Source organism: Pseudophryne corroboree, chromosome 5, assembly GCF_028390025.1.
Source record: "Pseudophryne corroboree isolate aPseCor3 chromosome 5, aPseCor3.hap2, whole genome shotgun sequence".
Classification (NCBI taxonomy): domain Eukaryota; kingdom Metazoa; phylum Chordata; class Amphibia; order Anura; family Myobatrachidae; genus Pseudophryne; species Pseudophryne corroboree.
In genome coordinates, this window is record NC_086448.1 from 24738002 (window position 1) to 24747211 (window position 9210).

General features: G+C 41.6%; 1 long non-coding RNA gene across 1 annotated transcript; it reads left to right on the forward strand.

Annotated features, from left to right (window-relative positions):
• The first annotated feature begins 5792 nt into the window (after positions 1–5792).
• Positions 5793–8925, forward strand: LOC134928749 (uncharacterized). The gene is made up of 3 exons (XR_010177983.1): positions 5793–5907; positions 5981–6193; positions 6795–8925. It is a non-coding gene; the product is annotated as an uncharacterized LOC134928749 (long non-coding RNA).
• Positions 8926–9210: the final 285 nt, after the last annotated feature.

Sequence of the window (9210 nt, forward strand, 5' to 3'; positions counted from 1 at the left end):
GTAATGGATGCTATGCTTGTGACGAGTGACAGGGTGCATCGCATACAAAATGCTGACGATTGACGCATCCCTCCCCAGACCTGCAAACTTATCAGCATGAACTGCGGTTAAAAGAATGTCTCTCTTTTTTATTTCAGACGGCCGAGAGCAGGACGCACGGGTCTCCTAAATGAAACATTTTGTGCGATTTTCTGAAACATATTTTCACGCTGCCTGTGTGTGGAAAGTCTGAGTGCCAAGCAGAACCACTCGTACACATCCATATAAGGCAGGATGAATGACTTCTTTCCGATCATTACAGGCTGATACATGCAGAGAGTACGGCGAGGAAGTCTGACAGCTCCTTTGTAACCAGCTCCTGCCTGTGACGTACTGCGGCAGCCTCCCCTTCTCCTGACTCTCCTACACCGCGGAAATGACTGCTAATTGCAGGTGAGTCAGTGTTACCATCAATGTGCCCCCTCAATTGCTGCAAATGCCAATGAATTGGCACCGATGACTAAATCTGAAGGTTTTCCTCCGGTTGGCGGAGTGAGTAATCAATTGTTGCAAGACAACACGTTTTGATTACATACTTCAGCATTTACCATCACAATCCAAACACTATCAGCAGGTGCTGAACTCTTCTCAGGACACGAGAAGAAAATGAAATTAGGAAAGAAACATATGTATCACTCCCCCCCCCCCCCCTTTATCTGGGGCTTTGTAGTTTCATTCCACAGTGAGAAAATGATCCGGATGGCCTGCACAAAATAGCTGATTCCGTTTTCCACTGTGGGGGCATCAATAATCAGAGCCCGGGCAGCGTGAATACACTATTGTGCGTTTGCGTTACATAATTATGACACCACATAATCAGGCTATTCATCTGCTGTACAGGCCAAGCCACGGAACGGCTCCAGCAAATTACATCTTTATATCTTAAAGTACAAAAGAGAGTGTTTTTCCAATGCATTCTATTTGTAAAGAAACATATTATTGTTATTAATAATAATAATAATAATAATAATAATTCATTATATGTACAGTATTCGTCATAATATTCATAAAGTACAATTAAAAAAATGATCTATTGAACAATGCTCACAATTCATTTCATTTCAGAGATTCGCTATAACTCCCATTTAATACTGGAGAAAGAAGACTTTGGGGAAGATTTACTAAAGCTTCTCAAAATGAAAAGTGCTGATGTTGCCCATACTGTAGCAATCAATCAGATAATAGATATTATTTCTCAATTGCGTCCTAGAAAATGATAGACATATTCCGATTGGTTATCATCATCCCTCTGGAGGCAGAAGTGTGCAATGCCACAAAGCAAGATGCTGCGTCGGCATTGGGGGTGTGGCCATGCCAAGTAGCAACACATTCCCCTTTCCTCCTCTGGCAACACATTTCCTCACAGCGGCTGCTACACCAGGACATAGCGCTACCACCGTACTATCTCCATGCGGCTCACACTATTGTATGGTCAGTAGTGGTAGAGTCGGACCAGCCTGGCGGGAGTCCGGGGTAATCTCCGGTGGGCCTCCTGCTTTGGGGCCCGCTCACTACCATTGGGGGACAAGGCTCATGAAAGGGTGGACTGGATCCTCTCTTACTGCCATGGGCCACCAGTTTTAGTTTAAGGAAAAAATGAGGTCTTCTAGAGCACAGGCACCCGGTACCGTTCTCTAGGTCGACTACTATTGGTTGATAGTAACTACGTCAACAGGGTCTCTAGGTCGACATGTTCTGGGTCGACAGGTCAAAAGGTCAACATGAGTTTTTCACAATTTTTTGCTTTTTTTGAACTTTTTCGTACTTAACGTTCCACGTGGACTATAATTGGGAATACAGTAGTAACCTGTGCTGAGCGCAGCTAGGCACCTTGCCCAAAGCGCGAGCTATGCGAGGGGATACGGTGCACTAATTGGGGTTCCCGGTCACTGTACGGAGAAAACTACACCCAAAAAAAGTTAAATAAACTCATATCGACCTTTTGACCTGTCGACCTAGACCATGTCGACCTAGAAACCCTGTCAACCTAGAATGCCTGTCGGCCTAGTTACTGTCGACCAATAGTGGTCACCCTAGACACTGTTGACCTAAGTGTTGTCAGCCTTGCATACCACACCCCAGGCACCCTGTCCCATCTCTTTTTACAGTACACACAGGGCCGTCTGTTCGTATGGACTCAATGGGAAGTTGCCCAAGGGCCCAAGGAGTATAAACTGAGGGTCCCCTTTTTCCAAGGGTACCAGATTATTGAAAATCGGCCCTGGGGAACAGGAGATATCTAACTTCAAAGCAGTGGCCCTCATCTGAGCCTGTTAATTGCTCTCCTCATGCAGATAATATCTCAGGTTATGTCTGACTTAGAGTTTTTCTGAGGGTAATTCCAAAAGCTGGGACTCTCCCCTTTCGGTGGACACTGGCAGCTTGTCTCTACTATGCCCAGAACCAGAGATATCAGCCTTCCAGCAGCCGTCCCTGCTCCAGCTCCACACGCCTGGTATGCAGTTTTATAATTTATATATTTGCTGGTGGATTGCTCTGGCTCCTGAACTCTGATCCCCAAGTCCCCAGTATCTCCTGAAAGGTGGGATTCTGTAGTGTTTAATCACATTCAATGCTAAGTACTCGATATCCAGGAACTGGAGATATCTGCAGTCCAGCAAGCTGCCCTCCCACCAGAAAATGATGAATATTAATCCCATCCCACTATCCACCCCAACCAGGGCCGGATTAAGCCTTCGGGGGGCCCAGGGTACTAAAGACAGGGGGGCCCTCACCCTCTCATCAGCACTGTTCCCCCCCCCCCATAGTTATGCCTACTGTGTGTGTATTCCTCCTCCCACAACAGCAATTTCCTGTACCCACATACAGAGCAGGATTTATACTTTATTGGGGCCATAAGCAAGAAATCTGTTTGGAGCACCCCTCCCTCAACTGCATGCAATTATGCAATTTCACTCACACACTGCCCCCCATTGCCACATACAGCTCCATAGCTGACCACAAACACACACACACACACACACACACACACACACACACTGCCTTACTGACATGGACATCCCTTACTGACACCGACATCTCTTACTGACACAAGCACCTCTTACTGACACAATTACGACACCCCTTACTGACACCGACACACTGACATAGACACAATTACTGACACACACACATCTCTTACTGACACAAACACACTTACTGACACACACACACACACACACACACACACACACACACACATCTCTTACTGACACAAACACACTTACTGACACATGCCTACCCAGACACCACTTACTGTACTGACAGATAGCCCTTATGGACACAGACATCATATTGGCAAATACATACCTGCTGACAGACATCCCTTACTGACACAGATACCTGTTGACATACACAAGTCAAATACACTTACTGACACACGCCCCTTACTGATACATACATCCCTTACTAACCCACTTACTGACACCACTTATTGACCAAGACTCTCTTTACTGAAACACACACTTACCGACACCACTTATTGACACACACACTGACACAAACACACTTCATGACATTAATTCATACCCCACCCCCACTACTAAGACTGAAACACACACTACTACTGTGTGCAGCTGGTGGCTTGGCACTCACATCTCTTTGTAGCTTAACCTTTTGCACTTGTTATCAGCAGAAGCCGGAGGTCTCGCATCTGACTCGTCTCTCCTCTCCTCTTCTAGTCCGACTGACTCCGCACTGGGGCCAATATTTACTAATATTCGTGTTTGAGTCGGTTTGTGTAGTGTTTAAACTCGTTTTGTATCGGGTGCATTTTCATGCAACTTTTTGAATCCATATACGCAAAGTTACGAAGCAGTCGACTTTATGGTTTTCGTGTTTTCCGATGTCGATGCCAGTGTTTTTTTTTTGGCACATTTACGGCCGTCATTGTCGTTTGCGTACGTGTTTTTGTTGTATTTGCTGTTTTTTTTCCTAAGTTAAACGCGGCAGGGTTTTTTTTTCTCCATGCGGCCGCATTTTCACTTTCAGTTTCGATTTTCATCCCCGTTCGTGATTGGTTGTGTTTCAGATGGTAGGAGTGTCTGTGCGCAACCATATTAATACGCCCCAAACCGTCCGCACCTCGTGGGTTTAGTTAGTGGTGAGGAGGAGGGAGGTTGTGCTGTGGAGGTAGGTGAATTTGTGGTTTGAAGAGGAGTGGTGGTAGCGATTTCTGAGTGTGGTATTGTGTTTGAAAGTCGTCTTGTCATTCTTGTTGTCTTGTATTTTGTGGTTTTGTCTCATTTTTAGTCCAAGTTATTTTTCTTTAAAGTCCCTTGTCAGTGTGTGTGTGTGTGTGTGTGTGTGTGTGTGTGTGTGTGTGTGTGTGAGTTGTGTAGTGATAGTGGAGGAGTGTGTTGTTTGTTTGTTTTTTCCCTGTGTTAACTGTTTATTCACACAATTTTGTGTGACTCAGAGGTGGAGGGTGTGAGTGAGGAGGTTGGTCAGGTGGAGGAGGTGAGTGTTAGTGAGGTTAGTGAGGTGGAGGAGGTGGGTGAGGTTGCTGCAGCAGCCTCAAGTGATAGTGACAGTCAGACAGCTCCGCAGCCACGCACCACTACTAAGACTGGGCGGAATGTTAAGTTTAGTTTTGCTGAAAATGTGGCATTGGTGCGTGAGCTGATGAAGTATCAGAGGCAGCTATTTGGCCCTGAGTCCGCCAAGGTGCCAACACGGAGGAAGACGTTGTTGTGGGCGAAAGTAGTTGCTGCTGTCAATAGTGAGGGGGTGGTCAAGCGGACGGAGGACACGTGCCGCAAACTGTACTATGACATAAAGCGACGTGTCAAGTCCAAAATGGCCAAGGAGGCCAAGTCGGCTCGGAAAACCGGTGGTGGGCAGCCCTATATTGCAAGTTATCTGGAGTATGAGGAGCCCATGCGGAGTGTAATACCTCCAGAAGTTGTCTCTGCAACCCATGTCCGGGATTCAGATAGGCCCAGGAAGAATGGTGAGCATGTGTATTTGCATTTACTTTTTTTTTTATGTTTTTTTTTGTAATGTGTATCATGTGATGTTGCATATTACTCCCATCTTCAAGTGTGTGTCATCAAATACATTGTTTTGGGTAATGTTTTATATAAAAGCTAATGTAACATCTTACTTTATTGTATGTCATGTGTTTTTCAGACAGATATTTTGCATGTGTAGTTTGGACTTGGTGTGTCTCTGAATTGTCCTGCAATAATGTTTTCCTTTTGGGCATTGTTTTTGATAAAATTATGACTGTTTTATATATAAGTGATCCATGTTGAATTTTAAAAAAAAAGTCGTTGTCATGTTAGAGGCTGGAGTACTGGAAAGTGGTTTGTAAACCACTTACATGTGTAATGTCATCTTTAGATAATGTTATTTATTTAATTTTAAAAACAATTATTTTTTTTGCTTGTATTTGTACCGTGACACCACACTGCAGTGTAATTTTATTATAAATTGCTGCATTTTGTTTTTGCTCATATAGTGGTAATGTGTCTTTGGAGTGCCACATCACAGAGCAAATTAGATATTGCATCTGTAATATTTTTCCTTCCAATACAAAATGATGTTGTGTTTTAAAAAAAAAAAAAAAACCTTTCCTTGAACTATGTCAGTGTCCTGTACATGTTTTCCTGTGTTGATGTTGCCATGGTGCATATGTGTTTTGGTCATTGTTTTTTATTTATTTTTTATTTCTGGTCCTTATGTTTGTTTTAAATAAAAACCAAGCATTTCTAAAAGAATAAATGTTTATAAGCATAATGGGTGGATGTATACATAATAGCATGATTTTTTAATATAATTCATTTTATACAGTGTCTGAAAAAAGCAGTACTACTCGTCGGCCAGTAACTCCTATCACATCTGATGATGATGACGCTGTGGAAGCAGGTAAAGTGTCCATTGTAGTATAGGGTATGCTTGTAAAGGAATGGGCATAACAAAATTGCACTTTCATTAAAAGGTCCATCAAAAGAAGTATGGAGCAGCAGAAGTGGCACTTCTGTAAGACATCACCACAAAAAACCTGTGGCCGAAAAGAAAGCAAGGTCGTATGTCCCGGCACAAACACAGCAGGCTACCCCGCCACGAAGATTATCGTCCGTATGTTCTGTACCCCCACTCCAAATTTTGGACACACCTCCAAGACGTCATCCACACTCCCCTCATCTTGATTGTGAGTATCAAACTGAAAAAAATGTGTAAAATGTCAAAACATAATCAAAATCAGTCATAACCGCATTAAGTCAAAACACATCCAAAACTAAAATACTTACCGCAGTAAGAAAAAGCTGAAATGGAATCCAAACTAAATGGCCTTGTCCACATCCAGTAAAGATATGTATGTCCACTTGAGCCATACAGTATGACATTGGGTATAAGATGCTGCAACAAAAAAGCATGTTGGTTTGTTTGCAAAAAGTAAGTTTGTTTTTCCAAAAATCTCATGTGTGCTTGAGGTAACATTGCAAAATACATATAAAAACATTACTATGTTTGTTTGCACAAAGCTATAAGGTAACACATTATGTATTCCAATGTGTTTTTATGGTGGAGTATGTGTGAGCTACAATAAAACTAAAGTGTTTGCTTTCACAATTAAGTAACCAGACACATTTGCCTCAAACAGGCATATGTATGTATTTAAGCTATGAGTGATGATGTTGCTAGCCAGAATAGTTGAAAGCAACAGTGAATGACATGTGTTCCATGTGTAGTGATTTTTTAACATTTCACAAACATATGGATAGCTAACGGAGATTTGTTAAACATTTCAGCTTTGAGTCCTGGGAACAGCATCCCTCCGCAACAACACCAACACAGTGACATGGAGGAGACAAACATCTTAGAACTGTAGCCATTAATGCAAGGAATGAGCCCCCCAGCACCTGTGAGTACACCACCACAGCAAAGCACACCACCACCACAACACAGCCCAACAACACCAGGAACACAAGGCCCTGATCAGGTGTTTTGGACTATTTGGGCTAGACAGCAGGCCACTAATGAAGATTGCCTGCATAAGCAGACACAAATGTTTGCAAGCCTACCATCTCACCTCAGAAGAATCTCAAGAAATCTGAGTAGACAAAATGAGCAAACAACCAGAATAGGCAATACCATGGAACTCATGCGTACAGACATTACACAGGTCATGGGCAACTTACAGCGCATAATGGAAGAACAGCACAGACTAATGGAAGAACAGCACAGACTAATGGAAGAACAGCACAGACAACAGCAAAGTTATATGAGCATTTTTCAAAACAATCAAAAGATTAATGAAAGTTTATTCCAAATAGTAGACAATCAAAATGCTGCTACACGTGAACTCAATGCCACCCTCACTAACCTGAATGAAACACTCAGATGCATGCACCAACAGCAAACAAGCAGCAGTTCTGGTACGACTACTCCAAATATCACGCCAGTCTCATCACCACCAAGACGGTCCACCAGAGCACGCCAACATGACAGTGCTAAAGGCAAAGGGCAGGACAAGCAGTCACCCAAAAAAATGTGGAAAAAAAACAACAAGTTAGACATTTGTGATAAGTAACTCAAAATAGTTAGCAAGTGTTTTTGTTGCTTAAAAAAATATAACACTTAGCTCCTTGACCCTTTTTTCAACATCATTAATTATAAGTGGGCCAAATAAAAAAATTTTTAGTACGCACATTTATTCATTAACATTTTTTTTTTGGTATTGGAGGAGGGAAAACTTGATGGAGCCACACATACATGTTAGCAGGAAGTAAACTGACCACTTGATTTTTTTCTAGTCATTACTTTTTCTAGATTCCAATCATTTTCTTTGCCTGCAGATACAATAATTGCCAGCCAGGCAGAATGTCTTTAGCAGGAAGAAAACTGACCACTTGATTTTTTTCTAATCATTGCTCTTTCTAGATTCCAATCATTTTCTTTGCCTGCAGATACAATAATTGCCAGCCAGGCAGAACGTCTTTAGCAGGAAGAAAACTGACCACTTGATTTTTTTCTAATCATTACTCTTTCTAGATTCCAATCATTTTCTTTGCCTGCAGATACAATAATTGCCAGCCAGGCAGAATGTCTTTAGCAGGAAGAAAACTGACCACTTGATTTTTTTCTAATCATTACTCTTTCTATATTCAAATCATTTTCTTTGCCTGCAGACAATCCAAATTACAATGTTAGTGATACATATCTTAGCTATCTTATCTATACAACATTACAAGAAGAACACAATTGAGTTGCGTAAAAAGCTTGTAATATGTTGCCTTTGTTTTGTTTGAAAAACATTGTCCAAATGAATGTCAGTATTGTTGGGACATGTTTGTGTGTGTTTTAAATTATTAAGCATGTTTTTACACATGATGCTGAAACAAACAAATATGTACTTTTACAACAAAAAACAAAAACTGTGTTTAATAATGTATATGTGTGGCAAACTGTGTATTTACTTACACATCATCAAGTTTACAGCATCAAACATTAGGAATTTAATTTTTCATGATTACAGTAAGTTTGTGAGTCTTAAATATGATGGTGCATCACACATAGGGACACATGTATTCCTCAAGGCTAACATACTATATGTTGAGGAGTGTTTTTTGGGAACACAGGTTCGCAAACTCGGCCCTCAGGAACCCACACAGTGCATGTTTTGCAGGTCTATTCACAGAATCACAAGTGACATAATTAGCTCCACCTGTGAACCTTTTAACATGTCTGTGAGTAATTCATACACCTGTGCTTCTACTGGGTTACGAGAAAAACATGCACTGTGTGTGGTCCTGAGGGCCGAGTTTGTGAACCTGTGCATTAGGACGTTACACACAATGATAAAGTGAAATACTAAATGGATGATGTGGGATTGTAAGAAATTAGCACTGCAAGTTTTTGATCACTTATCCAGACTTAATGCATGCCACTCATAATCTGTTGTTTTGAGATTAAAAATACACACAATACACATGCAACATTTGTTTTTCATATAGCGAAGGTATGTTTGTATGTGTCAAGGAGACAGACACATTCTGAGTAATGGTTTTTGGAAAACAAGGCAAAACATCTATTTATGATTACACAACAAATGAAATAAGCAAACCAAGCTTACCTTAGAAATAGCGATTGATGATCTGTTGCCTAACCTGCCTCCCTACATCAGTACTCCAAGTATCACCAGATGTCTCTAATTCCTCTGCTTGC